Source organism: Acomys minous (genome assembly GCF_964271855.1).
Source record: "Acomys minous genome assembly, chromosome: 2".
NCBI lineage: Eukaryota > Metazoa > Chordata > Mammalia > Rodentia > Muridae > Acomys > Acomys minous.
The window spans coordinates 50,146,414-50,167,220 of NC_140484.1; the positions used below are offsets into that span (position 1 = coordinate 50,146,414).

The 20,807-nt window shown below is 55.5% G+C and overlaps 2 protein-coding genes across 7 annotated transcripts in view; one reads left to right on the plus strand and one right to left on the minus strand.

Moving 5' to 3' along the window:
• MACROD1 (mono-ADP ribosylhydrolase 1) overlaps positions 1-20,807 on the minus strand; it is a 139,745-nt gene that overhangs the window by 57,708 nt on the left and 61,230 nt on the right. The gene's annotated exons all lie outside the window — the stretch shown is intronic.
• The window catches only part of FLRT1 (fibronectin leucine rich transmembrane protein 1), a 71,213-nt gene that overhangs the window by 25,925 nt on the left and 24,481 nt on the right, over positions 1-20,807 (plus strand). The window contains exon 1 of one of the 5 annotated variants that reach the window (XM_084760656.1): positions 8,336-8,474. The exons of 3 other annotated variants lie outside the window; for them this stretch is intronic. The gene's annotated coding sequence lies outside the window, so the exon portion shown is untranslated. Of the gene's footprint in view, positions 1-8,335; positions 8,475-20,136; positions 20,160-20,807 lie in introns of those variants that run through there. One more of the 5 variants, XM_084760655.1, reaches the window with a different exon arrangement.

Below are 20,807 nucleotides of genomic sequence, written 5' to 3' on the forward strand. Positions count from 1 at the left end.
TGAGGGCGGGGGATGCAGGCCCTCCCCAGTGAGCTGTGAGCTGCAGAGAGGTTTCAAAGGAACCCGGTGAGAGACTAAAAGGTGACAATGAATCCCATGGAATGGAATGCCAGCTCCCTGGTTGTCAGGCATCCTCGGGAGGGAACTCATCTAGATCTTTCTAGAATGCCCTTTGGAAGGGCAGCACCCACGCAAACCCCCAGAGGCCTTGGTAGCCGTCTCTGTCGCGCTCTCTCTCTCTCTTATTTTCTCTTCTAAGCATAGATGCAGGCTGGGTTTACATGAATAAAACATCAGTGAAGGGGAGGGACCCCAAACTGCACAGCCCAGGGTTGGGGACAGAAAGCAATGGAGCCATACTGCAGTCTCTGTGGACAGTTCTGATTGTGCTGAAGGTAGGGGGCCTCCTCCAAGGAAGGTCCCACTAGTTAGAATGGACCCCAGATGGAAAGATGGGTCAGGACTGGGCCTCTGGACCCCAGGGTAAGCGGTCTGGTTTTCTGTTTTTGTTTTTCCCTCTTGGCTCAACAGCCAGAAGCCCTGGGCCTGCCTTGGGTGGGCCTTCAGGGTGCTTCGTGTGTGCATGACAGTCCGTCTCCTGAGACCTGGCTGCCAGCTGCCAAGGCTTGGCTTCTCTTCTCCAGCCTTGTTAAAACCCAGAATGCATCTCTGCAAGATCAGAGATGCAAAGCACTGGGCCTCTGGCAAGGTAGGGCCTTTCTCTGACTTCTCTACTGCCCTCCCCAGCTACCCCAGCCAGGCTTGGCAAAGGCCGCCAGAGGGGGGTTGCTATCGGCTAACACCTCAGGCACTCAGAGGCCAAAAGCTGGGTCCACAAGGATCTGGATCGTTTGTTTGTTCAAGCTTTCATTTCCTGAGCGCTTCTAGAGCCCACCCAGGATTCCTGTAACTGTTCCCCCTGGAGCAAAGTCTAGGGGGAAATACAGGGTAGACAGTGGGCTTAGGATTCGAGCAGTTCTGAGAGCAAGGTGTAGAGACAGAGAGTGGCTGTGGCGGAGGCCAGGGTGGTGGGCAGGCCCTTCGCCCCTGCACTTGCAGCAGGCTGGGCTTTGTTCTGAAGGCATCAGGTCTGGAAGGCTTTGCTTGTTTTTGTTTAAACTGAGATTAGAACACAGGGCCTTGTACACGTACATACTTGCTGTAGGATGTACCCCTGAGTACCTGGCACCCCACTTTGGAAGGTATGCAGCCGGGTCTTGACTCAGTTAGTTTGGCCATTTCTGGATTTCCTTCCTCTCCAAAGCAGAGCAATTGGCTGAGGTCCCAGGGAACTTCCCAGGGGAGGTGACCTTTGCATGGGTCTTGGTGCCTGTATAGGAGATTGCCAAGGGGTGAGGAAGATGGATTTAGAGAATCGCTCTGGAGCCGGGAGTGTGTGTGCAGCTCAGTGGCAGAGTGCTTGCCTGGCACGAGCTAGGCCCTGCATTCAATCCCAGCACTGCACACAGAAGGAAAAAGAAAAGAAGCGCATAGCAGTGCACACCTATAACGCCAGCACTGTGGAGGCAGAGGCAAGTGGAGCTCTCTTAGTTTAGGCTAGCTTGATCTACATAGGGAGTTCCAGGACAGCCAGGGTTATACATAGGGAGACCCTGTCTCAAAATGAAACAACAACAACAAAAAAACCTCAGGATAATCACACTGCTTAGATACTTTGCTTTCCCACATTGCGAGTGCGGAGGAGGTGCCCTGGGCCCAAGTCTGAACCGAACGCGAAGCCTATGAGAAACACATGCTCCTGAGGGGGGACTCGAGGCACAGACTATCAAGCGTATGGTCCAAGGTCCAAAATTGAGAGCTAGAGCTAGGTTTCTGCTCCGCCCCACCATGTCTCTTCTGTAATTACAGCCCAGTTCCCACCTGGCACCATCCCCCACACCCTGCCCCGCCCCCCTCCTTTACTGGTGGGCATCTTAAGACTTGGCACGATGTGTTAAATGACTGACTCCTCATGACCAGAGCCCTGGTTTTCCAGGCCTGGGCCATTTTCTGAGGAACGAAAGGCTTGAAGGACAGGTAAACCAAGGAGTGACAGAATGAAGTGTCTCCACGTGGAGAGTGGGTAGGAGGCTAGCTCAGCTCCTGGGAGACACAGATGGGTGCAGAGCGGTGGGGAGAGAGGCCCTGCAAGCACCCCAGGAGAGGACGAGGTCCTCATTAACAGCACTCAGCCCTCCCCGCTGCCCGGCTCTCCTGGAGGATGCGGAGAGGGAATCCATTATCGCACAAAATAGCAGCTGTGGACGTGAAAATGAAATATAGATTCAATACCTGCGCCTTTCCACTCACAAACCATGCCCCCAACACAGGTGACAGCCAGCACCGATGATGCCAGCTCAGATCACAGGAGGGTGGGGACAGCCAGGGATTGGGCCGGGGTGGGTGGGGGGCGGCAAGCCTCACTCCCCACAAACTCCTCCTAGCAGTCTTCTCTCTGTGTTTTTGGGACCTAAAACAGAGACCAGGATGCAGCCTACCAGCTTCCAGGGGGATGATGACACAATCTTCCCAAGCCTGCACCAGTCCCCAACACACCTGCTGGGTCTCTGGAGCAGGTCGCCTGAGGCTTGAGCCAACAGGGGAAGGTGTTGTCTCAGTCTCACTGTTGTTCTTGAGATGCCTGGCTGGCTGCAGCCCCAGCTTGTGACCTGGGGGTGCACCCCCCCCAAAGAGCAATCTGTTTCACAGACAAGGGTGGGTGGCTATGCTGCCGCCACATCCCTCCCAAGGGCCCCCGGGGCCATTGAGCAGCCGAGCAGCCGCTTCCTGCTTTCCTATGTGTGTGCTTTTAGCCAGAGGTTTGCACAACTTTTACGAGTGGGCTGGCGGTGAACTCATCCCGTTACAATGCACTCAGGGGCCCTGACGACTAATTTAATTTAAAACAGCCTTGCAATAAAAGCTCAGGACGGAAAACCCGCCCGAGTCTTGGGGGTTATTTAACAAATTGCCTCACAGATAAATACATTAAAATGATTCTCAAACTGGAGTCTTACGAAGTTGAAGTAAAATTAAGAAAGTCGAATCAAAATGTAAATTAATGGCATCGAGATGCGTTTGAGTTGGCAGGCATTACACTGGGAGATGGCAGCAGTGCTGCTTCTGCCTTCTGTTCAGGTGCCTTGACACCACCAGGCTGTGCCAGAGACCCACCCCCCTCCCTTCAGTCTAGGAAGCTGGGGAATGCAGCAGCCCAGCCACACCTAGCGCTGGCCTGTCCCATCCTTTCACCTACCACCCCCAGGCAGGCCTGGCAGTTGTAAACTAGGGGGACCTTGGAGCACGTTCCTTGCCGCGGGTACAAACCACGAAGACGAATGGGCATAGTGAAAGTTGGAACAGCCTGCTGTAAGTGCGAGGTCCCGGGATGACCATCAAAGCTGCCAGCCCCGGCACTCCCACCTGATTGACAGGCAAAGGGAGGCCAGGGAAGCCCAGCAGCCTCATTGACCTCCATGCACTCAAGAGCCTCTGCTTCTGCACTCCCTGGCCTCGCTCGGCACCGCAGCCGCCCCCCCCCTCTCTTCTAGCTGCTTCTCAGTACCGCACCCCTGCCAGGGGTGCATCAGTCCCTCCCTACCCCATTCCCCTGGTGCCAACAGACAGCCCTGGGGAAGATTACCTGATGCTGTGTGGTCTCATAGTGCCCTGTGCTAATCAGGGGGAGAGGAAAGAAAAGTCCTCAGGGAGCTAGCTGCACATGGTGGGTGGGGTCGGGGCAGAAGCTAGAATTGTAGGTGTGGTGACAGGTGACAGTCCCTCCCCCTCCCACCCCCCAACCCACCCCCACCCCGCCTTGGATGGGGAGGCAGGAGCAGGAAAGCAGTGGAGAGGGGGCTAGGGTGTATGTGGCAGGTGATGGACATTTGCACCTTGGAGCCACAATCCCATGTGACACCGGAGACAGCTCCCAACCTGGAGGGGAAGGTGCTGCTAGGCCTGGCTGTGCACAGAGCTGTCAGCTGTCAGCACCTGGGTGGGGTGGGAGGGGGCTTCCGGGAGAGGAGGTGCGCCCTCAGGCTGGTCTCTAGGCTCCACCTGAACAAGTAGGTGACTCAAGATAGACTGTAGAGGGACAGTCAGGCCACTCCCACAGGCTGGAGTCAGGGCCAGGGTCTTGGTGCCTACTCCTGCGTCCCTGCTGACCCAAGGGTAGGGAAGGAGGAAGCACAGAGTTTCCCCCAGGAGTGGGAGCCAGTTCGCCCTTGCAATGCCTGACCCTGGACACAGGGAGGCTGTGCATTGCCACTTCCCTAAGTGGTACACACTCGACTGTGGATGGTGACACACGCAGGCCTGCCTTGGGCCGTGGAGTCACTAAGGCTTTTCACCTGGGAACCTCTCTAGCTGCTGGCTCTGCGGATGCAACAGGCATCTTATTGACAACCATTAAGTCTTTAGCAAATGGTTGAGGGGGAAAAATAAATAACCTTGAAGAGAATTTAGCGTGGGAGTCTAACCCAGCTCCAGCTCTGCAGGCTCCCCACACCCCCTCCCGCAGCCCATCCACGTCCCTCTACTGGTTTGCAGAGCAGGGGGCTGGTAGACTCTGGACAGGAGGGGCGTGGTGAAGGCAAGCACCGGGCTTTGTCCCTGCTCCCTCCCATTCCCCGTGGTGGTGACTTGCTGGCGTGCTGTTGTTGTGGCCCTGCCGTGGATGCAGAGATTGAGGCTGGAACTCGCAAAGCTTTTAGGTGACAGAAGTGGGAGTGTGACACCCCTGTTGCACTGAGCGCTGTGTCTGAGATGCCAAACAAAACCATGCTGTCTTCCAACCCAAATAAGCCAAGCAGGCCAGGCTTGGGGAGGAGATCAGAGCCTGAGTGGGGGGGCGTCCCCGGGACTCTCAGAACCACCAGGAGGATTCAGAGCCCCTGGCTTTTCAGCTTATTTTCTCTCTTTGCAAAACGGAGCAGGCACTGCCTCCCCATCAGGGGCTCTGCGGGAGGCGTGCGCGGGAAGTGTTAGGAAAACTATAAAATGCCAAACAAACAGGAGGCTGGCGGAGCTTTCCCTCCTGCCCGGTAGGCAGGCTGGGGACTGGAAAGCCTCCTGAGATTGAGCACAAGAGCAGGTCAGGTGGGACCCAGCCCCGCCTGCCGGGCCAAGAGGAAAACGCAGCAGGGAGGGGTGCGCTGGGGTGGAGGAGGCGTCCCAGCTGATCCCAGCAGATTTAAACAGGACTTTGAAAAATAAAAAAGGTAAAACAGTCAAACCACTGCCCGCTCCTCCTGCTGCAATAAAAATGGATTTATTTGTTCGTGGAATGAAATTTAATAACTTTGGAGGGAGATGAGGCGTGAACAATAATAGTTTTTCCCCTCTTTCTCATTTTGGATTGGGGGAGGGGAAGAAAAGGAAGAGGAGGAGGAGGAGGAGGCAGGGACCCCCTTTGGGGCAGTTGGGGAAGGGGGTGTGTAGGACTTAGCCCTCCAGAGATTGGCTAAGTAGACAAGGAGGGGCTGGCTTTGCTCCATGCTCCAAAGACCTCCACGGTTCACAGAGGGGCCACACGCGAGCATCTCTTTTTTCCCTGTGCACCCGGCTGAGCGCCAGGCCTCTGTGCCGTTGGGCTCTCCTCCTGCTGTGCCTTCCTCCCCTGTCAAAATTCCACTCATCCCTCAGAGCTGCCTGGAGAAAGGCCTCCACCAAGGCTCCCCGGGGGCCTCAGCAGCCGCCTTCCCAGCTTCAGCACTCCCCAAGTCAGCTCTGGGAACCCACATTCTTTTCCATCCTGTGCAAGATTGTGTGGGGTCCCTGGCTCCCGATTCTAGCCTGTGGCTGCCACCTCTGGGCACTAACCCAGAGCAGGTCCCTGGGAATGTTCACTGAATGAAGGAGTGCAAGTCAGAGACTCGGTGACTGTCCACTTTCCCCTAACCAGGCGCCTGGCTGGGCAGAAGACAAGAAGAATATCCCCTTGGCTGTCTCCCCAAATGGCTGTTGCTCTTAACTGAGCTGGTACCAGACCTGGGGGGCTGCTGAAGGCAGGGAGGGTGGGGAGGGCGCTGAGCGCTTCACCCCAGGAAACGGCTGCTCTTCTATTGGAATGTGCCACTCCACTTCTTTCTGGCATGGCTTTCCACAAAATAGGTCCCAGAGTTCCCCAGCCAGGTGGTTACAGGGGTCCTCTGCGAAGCAGGAGGCCCCAGAGTCGGCTAGGGCTAGCAATACCAACACCCCATCCCCTCTCAGATTATGGAACACAAGGACTGGACCATGAAGGGGCAGTGACCAGAGAAGCACCCAGGTCAGGCTATGGGCAGGGACTGGCAATGCCAAGAGGCTGAAAGCTTCCCTAGATTGGCCTTAGGACCATTCAAGGTCCCGGCTCCCCAGCCTGGAGAGGTCTCGGCTGTGGAGGGGGGACAGGCTGCTTGGGAGCTGCCTGGCAGGTCGATAGCAAAACAAACGCACTATTGACCACAGGCCCGGCCTGCCGGCTCACTAAATCCTCCCGGCAGACAAGCTGATGTGTGCCCATATAGAATGGACTCAGAACTCAAAATGCCCCTCCCTGCCCCACCCCCCAGCTCCAGGGGAGGGGCGAGCTGAGCTGCAGCTGGGCCTAGAGCACAGCCCGCCCTGGCCCTGTGCACAGGCAGCGGCAACAGCAGCATCAAGGCCCCCGGGAGGGGCCAGGAAAGGCCATGGAAGCCAGGAGGCAGGAATCCCGGCAGCTAAAATTAGGTCCAGCTAGCTTATCTGTTCTTTTTTTTTTTTTCCTTTTAATTTTTAAATAATTACATAACATTTGCTAAATAGCAAAGAATACAAGTGCCATCTCTTGGTTATGAAGCACAACAATGAACCAAATGCCTGTGACCCCTGTATGCAAATGCCTGTGACCCCTGTATGCAAATGCCTGTGACCCTTGTATGCAAATGAAGCCGGTGTAGGCCGTAGGTCCCCAATGCTCTGGGGTGGAGATAGTGAGGGACCCTGCACCTGGTGCCCTGGACACACAGTCAGCCTCAGCTTAGATCTGCAAAGTGCCAGCGCACATTAACCAGGAATGCTCTCAGAATGGGAGAGTGTCTGCCTTGGTTTGGGCTGTGGCTTCTTCCCACGTATGACTCAGGGGTCCGGGGACCTGCGAACCCTGATACTTCCTTGAACATCTGTGTATCTGGTGATGGCTGTCACGTTCTCACAGTGACCTTTTCCAGAGCAGACAACTCTGGTCCTCTCCAACTGCCAGTTCTGCGGCCAAGGAGAGGGCCAAGACTTAGCCTCGAGGGCCAGAAGCACATCCGCATGTCCAGACCCAAATCCAGCGGGCACCCAGCACAGGTCACCAGTTGCTTGTTTCTGTCTCGGTTCCCTCTACTTTCAACCAACCATTGATTCAGAAATACTTCTTAGGCTCCCACTGTGTGCTGTGGGGACCAAGATATGTGTGTGTGGTCCAGAGGCTGTAACCCATCCTTGCTCCCGTGGCCTGTGGCTCTTAGGCCCATCCTGTTCCCTGAGGCCGGACTGGAGGCCTCAGAGATATGCCTTTGAGCCCCCACTCGCAGTGCCTGGCTTCTCTCACTTTGGCATACTTAAGATGGGCAGAGTGAAACTGGAGGGTTTTGGAAGGATTCACTGAGGTCGGATGTGGCACTTATTAATTAACTTATTAATTCACAATTAGTGCCAGCCGCCTGCCGAGTTGGGGCTGCCCGTGCTGGCCCAGGTACAGGTATGAGAGGCGAGGGCCAGAGACAGGCGCTGGGGCTGCACAGCTGTGCCGGCTGCCAGCCTGGGCGGTCTGGCACGTCAGATGGTGTGGTAGTGTGTGTGTGTGTGGTGGTGGGGGGTTCTCACCTCCTAAATATGTTCCTGGGGGAGTAAAAGCTGGGCCTCAATAGGGTATACACTGCAGTTTCCCAAGGAGGTAAAACCCACACTTAGTTCTGGCTTTGGGAGGGGGGGGTCACCTCAGCAGAGCATCCCTCTCCCTCATCACTTCCACCATCCAGAGCCACACCCAGCATGCTGTGGGCAGGCCACAGCTCCCGCTGAATGGGTGAAGCAGGCATGGGGGTGGGGGATGGGGGTCCTCTGGGCAGCTTTAATTCATTGCTTCAACAGCTCAGCTGGTCTGCTCCTGTACTCCTCACAACAGCATCCCCTTGGGGGTGGGGAGGGGACACTTACTATCCTGTTTTCCAGAGGAGAAAGCTGAGGCTCAGAGAGGAGAGCAAGGCATACAAGTTCGCCCAGCCCAGGAAAAGGCTGGCCCTCCCTGCATTTAGGAGCTAGAGGCCTGACCCAGGCAAAGCCTGGGATGCTGGTGGGATGTTTTATGGTATAAAAAAGCAGAGGGGGGCTGGAGAGATGGCTCAGCGGTTAAGAGTACTGTCTGCTCTTCCAAAGGTCCTGAGTTCAATTCCCAGCAACCACATGGTGGCTCACAACCATCTATAACAAGATCTGGTGTCCTTTTCTGTCCTGCAGGCATACAAGTAGGTGAAACACTGTATACTTGATAAATAAAAAAAATAAAAATAAATAAATAAATAAAAAAGCAGAGGGGAATGGCAGCTGTGGGGAGGGAGGGGGGACAGCCAGGTGGCACAAGCACCTGTTGGCCATTCTTACAGCACCTGGACCATGTTTGACAGTGGGTGGAGAGGCTTGCTCCCAGGAAGCAGGGTTACCAGGTCCTAAACACCAGGAGCCCAAACAATGGGTTTTAGAGAAGAAACCATTCTTTTCTGTGGCCTAGGTTTACCCCATACAGTGTGTGGGACAGGCTTATGCTAAAGAGTGTTTTGTTTTGTTTTGTTTTTTTCTGAAGTAAACATTGTAAACACATTCCTATACTTTTCTGCTGATTCTACAGGGAAGAGGTACAAAGTATCTAGGGTATAAGAGCCAGTTTGTGACAAGGCTGACCGTGTACTGTGTATCTGGGGAAACCGAGGCTCAGAGCAGCTGGGCACTGGCAGGGCAGAGGTAGGGCTTGGCTGCAGAGTGCCAGTCCCATACAGCTGCCATGTGTGCTGCCCAAGATGCAGGCCTGGAGATACCCTCCCCCAGCCTCTGTGCCAGTCTGCAGTGTGCCTCCGCCTTCTACGCTGCCATCCTCACTCACCACCCGCTTGAGGCTGACTTCCTCACGGGGAGTGAATTTTCACAGCTGGGTTATCACCTCCTAAAAATAGGGCTGAGTGACGGATGGGAGCTGTCGCCAACTCTGCAGTCACGTGCAGTGGGTGGGAAGCAGGAGTGGGTGGGTGGCAGGGTGGGGGACCCCAAATTCCCAATGCCCATAAAATGGGGTGACACGCAGACTCGCCGATCCTGAGCCGTGTACTGAGTATAAGAAGCTGTGATTCCGGGCCTTGAACCCAGGACCTTGTGCATGCCGGGCAAGCACTCTACCAACTGAGCTACACTGGGGATCCAGGCATTGAGGTGCCAAGGCCCAGCACTTCAGGCTAAGGGTAAGGAGTGTTGTTTACAGAGGTGGACTCGCCACTCTCAGTACAGACATCGCTTGACCAAGACCACAGACCGATGGGCACGTTCACCAGGAGACACACTCACAAAGGAACTGCCACACACACACTGCCATATGTCCTATCCCCTTAGTCTCTGGAAGAGCTTTCAACATCCAAGCTTAGTTCTCTGGGGTCACCTAGCAATGTCACAGCCCAGGGAGCACCCACAAATACAAGACCTGGCTGGGCTCCTGGCTGCTGTGGCAACGGGCAGGCCTCCTTAGCCATGTTCCAAGAAAAGTGACAACAGAATATATGTTTGGACTCCGCTGCTACATGAACCTCAATGGTGCTCTTTTCTCAGACCCCCCCCCCTCCAGCTGGATCCTCCCTGTGTCTCGGGTCTGATATCGGACACAGGAAGTGGAAGTGCCCTATGTATGCCAGGCCCCTTCCATAGCCTTGCCAGCAGTGGTGGCTGTGACCACAGAGGTCTCTGCTTCCTGCCCTTTGGCCCTGTTAGCATAGAGTCCCCCTCCCTGCCCGCAGCCCTGCGTGGCCTCGCCTGGTGGCCGCGCTCAGCGGAGAGGCAGCTGCAGAATTACAATATTAAATGCAGCCACACTGAAACACGGCCTCGATCCAATTACGTGAGGAAACAAGAGGAGCCGCTTAGGCTAATCTGGTTATTCCGCCCCGGCTAGTCCTCCAAGCCATAGAGAAAGCTAGACGGGAGTTACCTGGGTGGGCACAGCCTCCGGGTATGGACCACTCAGAGTCTCAGAGGTGGCCACATTGTTCCTACAGGCAGGGACAAGAGCCTTCCTTTATCCCCATGACCACTGCTGCAGAAGTGCCCAGTCTCTGGTGCACAGGGACCTCACGGAGAAAGGAGACAGCTCTACATTCAGGGATGCCAGAGTTAATCTGAGGGGCTGGTTCAGATGGGGTGACGGAGGAGACAACAGATGGTGACTTTGGGCAGAGGCCAGTTTGAGGACAAGGAGCTGAATGGCTGGGGAGTGTCCTGGTGGAGGGACCAGCAGGCACCAAGTGGGGACAGATGTGGCAAGTTCCAGAACATAAAAGAAAGCCAAGGTATGGCAGGGGGTAACCAGATGGGGGACTCTGGTGGGGCCCATGGGTTTGTTCTGAGGTAAGGCTGAAGTGGGATTCGATTCAGGTTCCTAGAGGCCAATTGGCTGCCTGCTGTGTGGATAGCCTGGAGCAGGGCAGGCTTCTGGGGTGGGGGCAGGGTGGCTTTCTCCTTTCTGTAATAAAGCCTTGCAGACCACTGTGTGAGCGTGCTAGTTTGGGGGGTGGGAGAGGGCTTGGCCTGCATTCCCCAACCCCCAGCACCCTACCCATGGAACTGACATGATACACAACTCCGCCTCTCCCACTAGGCCTCCCCAGTCTGTGGGTACCTCGGAGGGTCAGGGAGGGAGGGCTAGGCTTTCTGGGAGCTGATAGGAGGGAAGGGACAGCTATGAGGACAGTACACAGGTCAGTGGGTGCTGGAGACAAGATACTGTAACTGGTAAGCGGCCGGACTGCGGTGGGAAGGGCCAGGCACGAGAGCTGTGTCCCAAGCAGAGGGACCAGCAGGTGCTAAGCGTGGAGTAGGGGAGGGGGAGGGGAAGGCAGGAGACTGACAGGTTAGTGGGCCACAGGTGGACATAACAGCTCTGGAGAAGTAGGGCTAGGAAGGCAGAGTAGAAATGAGGAGGGAGCACAGGGGACTTCCCTTCGGAGGTGAAGCCAGCCGTGAGCACCGCCAGGAACGGAGCCGGAGCCGTGGAAAAGTGGTGGATGTCCTTGAGGAGGGAGAGGCAGGAGGAGCACTCTGCTCCATGGTAAGGGTGGAAGCAGGGTTTCCTGGGACGAGCTAGTGAAACTGTCCTGGGCCGTTGTTCAAGTCTCCTTCAAACCCTGAGCGCTCTAACCCCCCTTCTCTGAGCCCCCGGGTGGTTTTCTTTATAAGCTTGGTTCAACTTCATCTTTTAAACCTTTAAGACAAATTACCATCACATTTTATTTGTTTGTTTATTCGGCTGTGTGCATGTGTGCACTCACATGCCATGGCACATGTGTGGAGGTTATAGGACGACATGAGATGACTGTTACCGTCCTTCCAACCGAGTGGGCCCCCCAGGGATTCAACTCAGGTTGCCAGCCTTGACGGCAAACACACTGACTTGCTGAGCCATCTTACCAGCACCATCGTGTGTGTGTGTGTGTGTGTGTGTGTGTGTGTGTGTGTGTGTGTGTGTGTGTAGAGCTGGGAGTGGAACCCGGAGCCTCCTGTATGCCTGGCAAACGCTGCATAGCTATTCAGTTCATTTGAAAACTACAATGCGTAATCAACCCCTGGCATCCCCCGGGGTGTGCGGGGGAGATGGTTCTAGGGTGGCCCTTTCCTGAGGCGCCCGGTCCTGCAGATGCCCATCCTGTAGATGCTGGAGTCCTTCGTATAAACTGATAAGATATTTGCAGGATAACTACCAGCACTCTTCTGTATACTTTAAGTCATGTCTGGATTCCTTCTAACTCCTAATACAATGTAAATGCTATGTAAATACTTGTTACACTGTATTGTTTAGGGAATCATGGCAAGAAAAAAAGACCTTGCTTGTTTGGCGCAGGCACAGTTTTATTGTTGTTCAGTACAGACACCGCCCCCACCCCCAAGGCTTGGTTTGAATCTGCAGATAGAAGGACTTATGGGTTTGGAGGGCTGGCTATAATTCTCAGACCTTCAGATTTACACCTTGGGGGCTGGAGGGATGGTTCAGTGATGGAAGTGCCTGCTGCTCTTCCAGAGAACTGGAGTTCCGTTCCCAGCACCCATACAGAACCTCCTGTAACCCCAGTTTCAGGGAATCTGAAACCCTCTTCTGGCTTTGACAGACACCTGCACTAACATGGCATGTGCACATAAACACAAACACACAGACCCTTACAAGTCTAGAATTCAGTCGCTTTTTATGTATTCACAGAATTGGACAAAACCAATCTGCCTGGTTATAGAGTGCTACCCCTCCTCCCCTCAGGGGCTCATGTATTCCAGGCTGGTCTTGAACTTGCTATGTAGTCAAGGATGACCTGAACACTTCTGGCCCCTCCTGCCTCCACCTCCTGAATTCTAAGATGGCAGGTGTGCCCTGCCACACACCCCCCGTTATGCAGTGCTAGGGCTTGAACCCAGAGCCTTGTACATGCTGGGCTAGCGCTCTGTCTACTAAGCTACATTCTTAGAGGGTTTTCACCATACCAAAAAGCAGCATCAGGCTTGTCATCTATAAATAAGGACAAAAATAAGTACCTGAGTCAAAGGGCCATGTGAAAGCTGCCTGGTAGAGACCTGCATAGTGTGTGGCACACAGTCGGTGCTGAACAGGGGGATCGAGTTCAGGATACAGGAAAGCAGCCTTTGCCTGGATGACCCTCCCTCCTCCCTCCAGGATTTCCCCTCCACTAAGCATCCGTTCTACATATCTGCACCACTAAGGACCCAGAAGCAGGTGGCAGGAGAAGAGATGGGGAGGGAGGAAGGTGGTCCCTGTGTGGCATTGAGAGCCAGCTTCTGCTCCGTGGGGACAGACACAGGTGGCCACGGTAGGCAGGTGTAAGCACAGCTTCTGGCAGCAAGGATTCATGAGGGCTGGAGCACTTTAAGGGGACTCCTGGCAACCCTGAAGTCCCCCCACCAAGGTCACAATTAAGGTCACAATTAGGTAGTATTATCAAGGTTCAAGGTCTGTCTTTTCCCCAAAAGGTGCTCACTCCTTTCTCTCTTCCTCTTCCTCTTCCTCCTCCTCCTTTTTGATAAGATCTTTCTATGTAGCCCTGGCTGCCCTGGATTAGAACTTGCTATATAGACTAGGCTGGCCTCAAACTCAGAGACCCATCTTTTTTTCTGAGTCCTGGGATTAAGCCCTAGCACCCTTCTTGATTGTTTAAAATCAACCGTGGCTGGAGATATGGCTCAACGATAGATCCTAGCATGTGCAAAGCCACAGGCTCGGTCCCCGCATCACCAACAATGATGGTACAGAGAAATGAAACGGTTGCTGCACTAGGCGACATCAGCACTGTGGACCTGTGGCCAGATGCTGCTGACAGGGTTGGCAGACCGTCAAGAATGACCCAGGCCTGGCCCTGGCCTTCCTTGGCCTCTGCCTGATACACAGGGTTCCGTAAGCATGGGGATGTGACCGTCTCAACCCCTCAGCACCAAAGCCGTGGGTATTGCCAGAGCAGGTGGTTGTAGTTGCCGGCCAAAGAAGAGAGGGACAAGAGAGGTGGAGACAGAACAGGGGGTGGACTGTGTTCAAACTGGCACCCCGTAAATGCTTCTCCACTTGGCCTGAGCGGGTGAGGTGAGGCAAGATCCAGTTCTGCTGGGAGATCAACCCTATGGCATCCCATGCACCAAAGTCCCCAGCCGAGCAGGACAGGGCCATACCTCCCCTAATGGCTGGCCGCCTTGGAGAGTTTCAGGGGAGCCAGGGAAAGGCAAGGAACCTGAAGTTGAGCCCCAGGCACTTGATGGTCAGGGCTTAGCAATCTGTACTGGGGCTTCTGCCTGCTGCTGTCCAAATGCTCACACCATCGCCACCGCTGGGTCAATAAATTGGTTGCGTGTGGTGCCACAGCAACCAAGTCACACACAACTAGATTGAGAAGTGAGAGGCTTCAGTGTTGAGCTGAGACAGATGATGGAGGGAGGGCAGGAAGCATGCAGGAAGGCTGGACCTGGCAGGGGCTGACACACCGGCATCATGCAGTGCTAATCCCCCCTGTGGCAGTGTTCCTGGCGGGAAGCGGGTGGCTGAGCCCTGGGGGAAGTCCTTCTTAGCCAGGGAACACCAGACAGGATGATTTGGGGAGCCCTTAGGCAGGATGAAAGGCTAGGCTTCAGGCAGCCCACACAGCTTGGCCACCAGGGGCTTGAGGCATTGGTAGTAACTGGCCCTTGGGTGTGAACTTCCAAGGCTGGACACTGGGGTGAAGCTGAAGTAGATGGGGGTGAAATGGGGGTGAAGACCCCACTTCTTGGTGCTGTACATGATGAAACTCCAGTGTGCTGCCCTCTACCCTGTGTGGGGACGCTGGGATATTGAGGTGTCAAGATTTCCAAAAGGAAATCTTCCAAGATTTCTGCACTTGACATCTGAGACAGTTGAGACCCCGGGAGGTCACGTGCTACCAACCCCAGACCTCCTGTTCTCAGCGGATGTGGTCATCCCTGGCAAGTGCTGGATGTAGAGGTGAGCAGGGTAACGTGTCCTCAGTCCAGCCTCATCCTCTTCCACCCTTGAGGTCCCCATAATTAGCATGTGCTGTTGGCCTCCAGTGTGCCTGGTGCTGGCTCCCATCTTCCCTCCGTGGTCTCGCTCACCCTGCGCACTGTACAGCAAGTAGACTGCGCTCAGAGAGGTAAGGGGACTCCATGGGCTAAAAAGGGACTGAGTATCAGGATTTGAACCCCAGCCTGAGGACTCCAGCCGCCTGGGTTTCCCACTCCCTTCCCGATCTGCTTGTTATATTTCTGTGAGCGCTGCAAATCCTTCAGAGACGAGCTGGGAATAAATAAATATCCACATAAGTAAATAATGAGAGGCTGCAGCGAGACGCTGACGTGGGGGTCAGTGCTGGGACCCGCTGTCCTGATCCAAAGTGGGAGACAGTATAGGGCGTGGCGCGCCAGCTTGCTACTCTAGGTCAAGGCCGGGGCAGCAGGAGCTGCCATGTACTGATGTGATGCTGGGAAGGCACTGTCTGGGGGTGGGGGTGGGGGATACTGGCTGAGTTTGGGGAGGGGGTAGCCAACTCAGCTCCTCACTGTGTAGCCAGCTTCTCATTTCTCTGTCCCTCCTTCAATGCAAATGTGTTGACACATTAATCTCTCCACCTGAGCACACCACACAGGCAGGATTAGCTCTGCACTTGCAAGGGGCAGAGCTGAGTCCCCCAAGCTAGAGGAAGCAGGGCCGGCCCTTCAGCCTTGATGGGTGTGGGGCATGGCGTGAGTGGGGGTGGATGGATGAAACCAGGCTCTGGAACTCAGGGTGACTGAAAGAAGGACCCTGAATGTCTTGGGGGGGATGGCTAAAAGGCGAGAGATTCCCCCCAAGAACACAGGGAAGCATGTCTTGGCCCTGATTGACGGCTTCACCTTGGATGTGTGTGAGGCCAGTGCTGGCCAGTGGGAAGCAGCCCCTGGCTCTGCCAGCAACTGCCTGGAGCCTTGTTTATAAAGCTGGTGAAGGAGGTATGGCCAGATGGAGGGGGCCACAGCCTGTCCCCCTCCCACATACAGACGGGAGTGTCCATGTTGCTTGCACTTGGGTTACCTGGGCCTCCCGTTGCCTGCTGCTCTCAGCCCTCCCAGGTCTGGGACAGAGAGGCCCCAGGCTCAGCCTCCGAAGGTGACATGGCTATTTCTGGGCCTGGATCTCTGCCAACAGCAGCACAAGCACGAGGGAGAGAGGGCACTAGGGAGGGAGGTGCTGCCGAGGGAGGGGCCCTGCCCTCCTCCTGTCCCCTCACCCTGGACTGTACACCCGCCCCCTCTCCCTGAGCTTCACCTTTTATATCTGCGGTATGGGTGTGCAGTGCTCACTTGGGAAAGAACTAGAAGGAATCCAACACATGGCAGAGGATGAGAATAGCGTGTTCAGGTAAAATAGCTGTGTGGGGGAGCTCTTACCCTACACCCCATCCTCAGAGACCCTAGCACTGTTGCAAACAGCCCTCTGGGGAGACCAAAAGCTACTGAGCCATGCCCATAGAGGAGATGCCCCGACCGGAAGCGAGCCCAGAGGATTGTGGGAGAGTCATGGACGTGTGTGCCAGAATACCCCATGTGTCAGTCCCAGCTCCCTGTGCCCAGCCTGTTTACCAATGGACACTGTTCCCATTGTGCAGATGGGAACACCAAGGCTCGGAGTTCCCATCCTTTGCTCGAGTTCCCTCACATGGCAATGGGATTCAAGCCCCCAGCTGTCAGACCATGGGGAGGGTGGGGGGTAGGGGGCTTGGCAGACAAAAGATGGAAGGTCAGAAGGAGCCCCGGGGTTGCTGGGGGCGGGGGGGGGCGGTCTGTGTAGGGAGCAGATGGGCTGAGCGGGGCCCCACTGGCAGCAAAGACACCAACGGGGAAGGCTGGGAGGCCCCAGTAGAGGCCAGTGCCGATTCTGTCCTGTTCAATTCTAAACCGAAGTGCAAACAAGCCCCAGTACCCGGCTCTCCTGCCCAAATCAAATTGGTGCTATGATTTCTCTGCGGGCGGCGGGCGGCCTTCCGGAGAGGAATGGGGAGGCTGGCATGGGGTGTGAGAGCCAGCAGGGACGAGGCCATTTGTCTGGGGCGGCCGGCTTGGCTGGCTGGGATCTTCCACCCAAATTAAATTTTAACCCAGCTCATAAATCTCCCTCCAAGTCCCTCCCTCCTCCCAACCCCACCCCGCCAGTCCACAGTAGCTGCTGCATGGCCACTGGGATCAGGGACCGTGCTGTCCCCTCACCCCTTGTGGCTATTGGGCTGGAGGCCCTGCCTGTTTCAGGGAGCAGGACAGTGGCCTCCAGACAGGCTCGGAGGTTCACAGGCCACTGACCCACCCACAGGGGCCAGCAAAGGGCTTGGCCGGACTGTCCTGAATGGGAGCTTGTTGTTGGGGCAGAGCTGGGGTCCGGCGGGGCCTCTTCCCGGCAACTGAGGTTTCCTAAATACATATGTATATGACTGTGCAAATAGAGACCAGGGGTCCACCTTGGGTGTCATTCCTCAGGCGCCATCCACCTTGTCCTTTGAGACAGACTCTCCCACTGGCTTGGGACTCACCAGTTACGCTACACTGACCAGTGAGCCCAAGGGGCTCTTCTTGGCTTTACCTCCATATCACAGGGGTAAGAAACTTGTGCTGCCACACCCTGCTTTTTTTTTTAATGTAAGTTTTGGGGAACAAATTCAGGTCCTCGTGCCTGAGTAGCAAGCACTTTATGCTGAGCCTAAGGTTGCCCAACTCCTCTGAGCCTCATTTTCCTCAGCAATACACACAGTTGGGGTACAGAGAGAGATAGAGGTGAAGGCCTGGGGGGGCCATAGAAGCTGTCTCTGCTCAGGAGAGGGTAACCTTGGGTGCCTTCCCTGTCCTGTAGATGGCCAGTGACCTTGTGACCTGTCTTCTAGAGTAGTGAAGGACCCCTCTGGGTGCTAGGACTCCCAGGGTCAGGGCACTCTGTGACTGAGGTAGTGTGAGCCATGTGTACCCCAAGACTCAACAATACACTCCTCCAGGGCCTGGGTCCTCTATACAGGGCAGGAGTGAAGCTATGATTGTACACCAGGTTTATGGTCAGTCATACACACATTGATACACTTGTACAATAGTGTGTGACCTCATGATTACTATCAGTGCAAAGGGAAGGACAGTCCCCATGGTGTAGGCTAATGCCACCTTCCTCTCCCACCCTCCCTTGCAGCTTTCCACTCTCCAATGACCCCTGCTGTCCCCAGGATGAAGTTTAGACTGCTTCCCCACTGGGCTGCTGTCCGCTGCAGACACTAAGTTCAGACTTCATCTCCGGCCCTGGGGCCTTTGCATGTGCCACTGCTGCTTCATACGGGCTGTTCGGTCCGCTCCCTGGCGCCCCACTTTCCTTTGCTGACCTGCTCCTGCCCCAGGGATGATACAGTATGTTTAGCCTTGTTTGAGGAGGAACGAAGGTTATCACACGCATGGGTTTGAGATTTCGACGCCCAGATCAACCCAGGCAACTGGGGGAGGGGGGTGCAGCCAGTGCTAACAAACCCTTTTTCATTGTCCCTGGCACCACCGGGTGGCTCCTGGGTGTGTACTAAGGACGGAGGCAAGAGGTCATCATCAGCTCTATCTGTGCCTCAAAAGAGGCTGCAATGTTCTTTTGTGTAGTTGGTGATGTACAAACTAGAGACGCTCCTGCAGGGAGGCGACACGCCTGCCACCACCCCGTCCCCTTCCCCTGCAGAGCTGCTCCCGGGGCCCCTCATGACTCTGAGCACTTCTCTCAGCTGTGCATTCGGCCCACCTTCCTCACACAGGCTGCCTGGGCTGCCACAGTGATCTATACCTCAAGTGCCGGTTTGTTGTTCTCCGTGGTGTGCAATTAACATCCCCACCAGTAAACGGTGCGGCCATATTTCACCTGCACCCTAACGTGGACCACAAAGGCATTAAAATAAATAACGGCGCCGTTAAACGAAGCCTGGGATTTGCCATCCGGCAGAGGCGCACCTGCATTCCGTGAGCCCCATAGCTTCCCCTTCCACAGGCACTGCTGCTCCCTTGGGGTCCCCAATGGTGCCTGGGTCGAGGCTCATCACCATGCCTTCTGCTCTGCTACCCTCTACCCCACTAGCCTGAGCGGTACCCACAAACCTTCGTGCACATCAGTACTCCTGGTTAGGACAGAAGCTTAGAGCCCAGGACAAAGGAGGGAACCTCAGCCTGTGTCTTGTCCTTTGCTATAAAGATCATGTTCCTTGGGGGTTCGGAGGCACTGGTGGGGCTTGTCCCTCCTGTTATGCCCTCACCACTCCCCCAATATCGGACACGGCTGTGGGGAGCAGACATCTAATTGACAGTAGGTAGGAGGACACCCAGCTCAGGGCTGCCTGCTCTACCCCCTGTAGTCTTCAGCCCCCTCCTGGAGGTGGGGGAGGCAGAGGACTCGGTTTCATTGGGTCTAGAGGGATGCTGGTGGCCTGAGAGGTCCAAGGCCAGCAGCATGTGTCCCTCACTGTCCCCCTCCCACCATCACCTCACCTCTTGCTCTGTCCTTCCCTCACCCTGTGGCCCTGGGGGCTCTGTTACTCAGAAAGTGCTTGGCACAAATAAAGTTGAGCTGCCCGGGGGACCAGGTGGCTCAGGTGAGTGGATAAAAAGTCACTGTCTCCCCCAGGGAGGAACCAGGTGGGTACCTGGGGGAGCTGTAACCAGGAGATGGAGCGATGTGCGTCACTTCACTTCACGAGGTGCAGCTGCCAGGTGGGGTTGGGGTGGGGGCGGGGTGAGGGACGGCGGTCTCAGGACAGAGGGACCTTGGGCACAGCTGCCATTTGCCCTGGCTGGGCTTCCAACCATGACCGTCACAACCCCCCACAGCTGCTCAGTGCTGGCTGTGAGTACACTCTGCTCCACCTGCCTCCTTCTGTTTTCTCCAGCGAGGCTGTGGGAGCCAAGGCAAGACAAGCCATGGGTTTGGGTCTGAGCTGCCTTGTTGGTGAAATGGAGACAGTGGGGCTGGAGAGGTGGTTCACAGACCTGAGTGTTATCCCCAGAACTCACACAACAACTACAGAAACAAACCAACACGGTGCCACGGTGCTACGGTGCTGGAGAGGTGGAGCCGGGTGGATCCATGGGGCTCACTGGTCAGGAGTCAATAAACCAGTGAGTTCCAGGCCAGTGAGAGAGCCCACCTCAAAAAGAAAAAGCGGCTGGCTGTTGAGGAATGACATCTGTGATTGACAGGCTTTGAGCAGGGCAGTGTTAGTTCCAGCCCCAGAGTGTAAACACACCTCCAGCGTTGCCCCCCCACACACACACCTCAGCTCCACCCCCTTGCCTTCAGCTTGCTGCCCACCCCAGCCACAGGTTTTTTTCTATCTGTAACAGAGAAGTCACCACGCTCTAAAATGGGACAAGCTTCAACCCAGGTACAGCCCTAGGCAGGGCAAGCCCCTCCCTCCCCTGGCTGCTAAGGCTCCCCCAAACTTCTCCAACTCACACTACCCACCCCCCAGCTCCAGCTGGCTGCTCCTGGAGTCCAGTGGCATCCGGAGTGCCTGGCCACTGGCACAGGTAGGGACAAGCAGGATGAGGTGGTCATGAGGGTGCTGCTGACGCAGGGTAAAAGTCCCAGGTGTCTGTACCCACTTATAGAGGAGGAGGAGGATGCTGGCGCAAGCTCCAGCCCTGCCCTGTGTGACCTTGGACAGAACGCATGCTTAACCTCTCTGAGCTTTGTTCTGCTCGCCTATGAAACAGAAAACTTAAACCAGGCACTGTCGTTAGGGGTTTTGTTTGTTTGTTGGTTCGTTGGTTGTTTTTGGTGTGTACTCTCCTGGAACTTGCTCTGTATCCAGACTGGTCTTGAACTCAGATCTACCTGCTTCTGACTCCCAAGTGCTGGGATGAAAGGTGTGTGCCACCAGTGCTTGGTACCTTATCTAGTTTTTTGAAACAAGGTCTTATGTAGCCTAGGCTGGTCTTAAACTTGCGTGCAAGTGTGTGCTACCACACCTGGCTTGTGTAGTTCCAGAGTTTGTGTTAGGCAAACACTCTACAAGCTGAGCTACACCCCC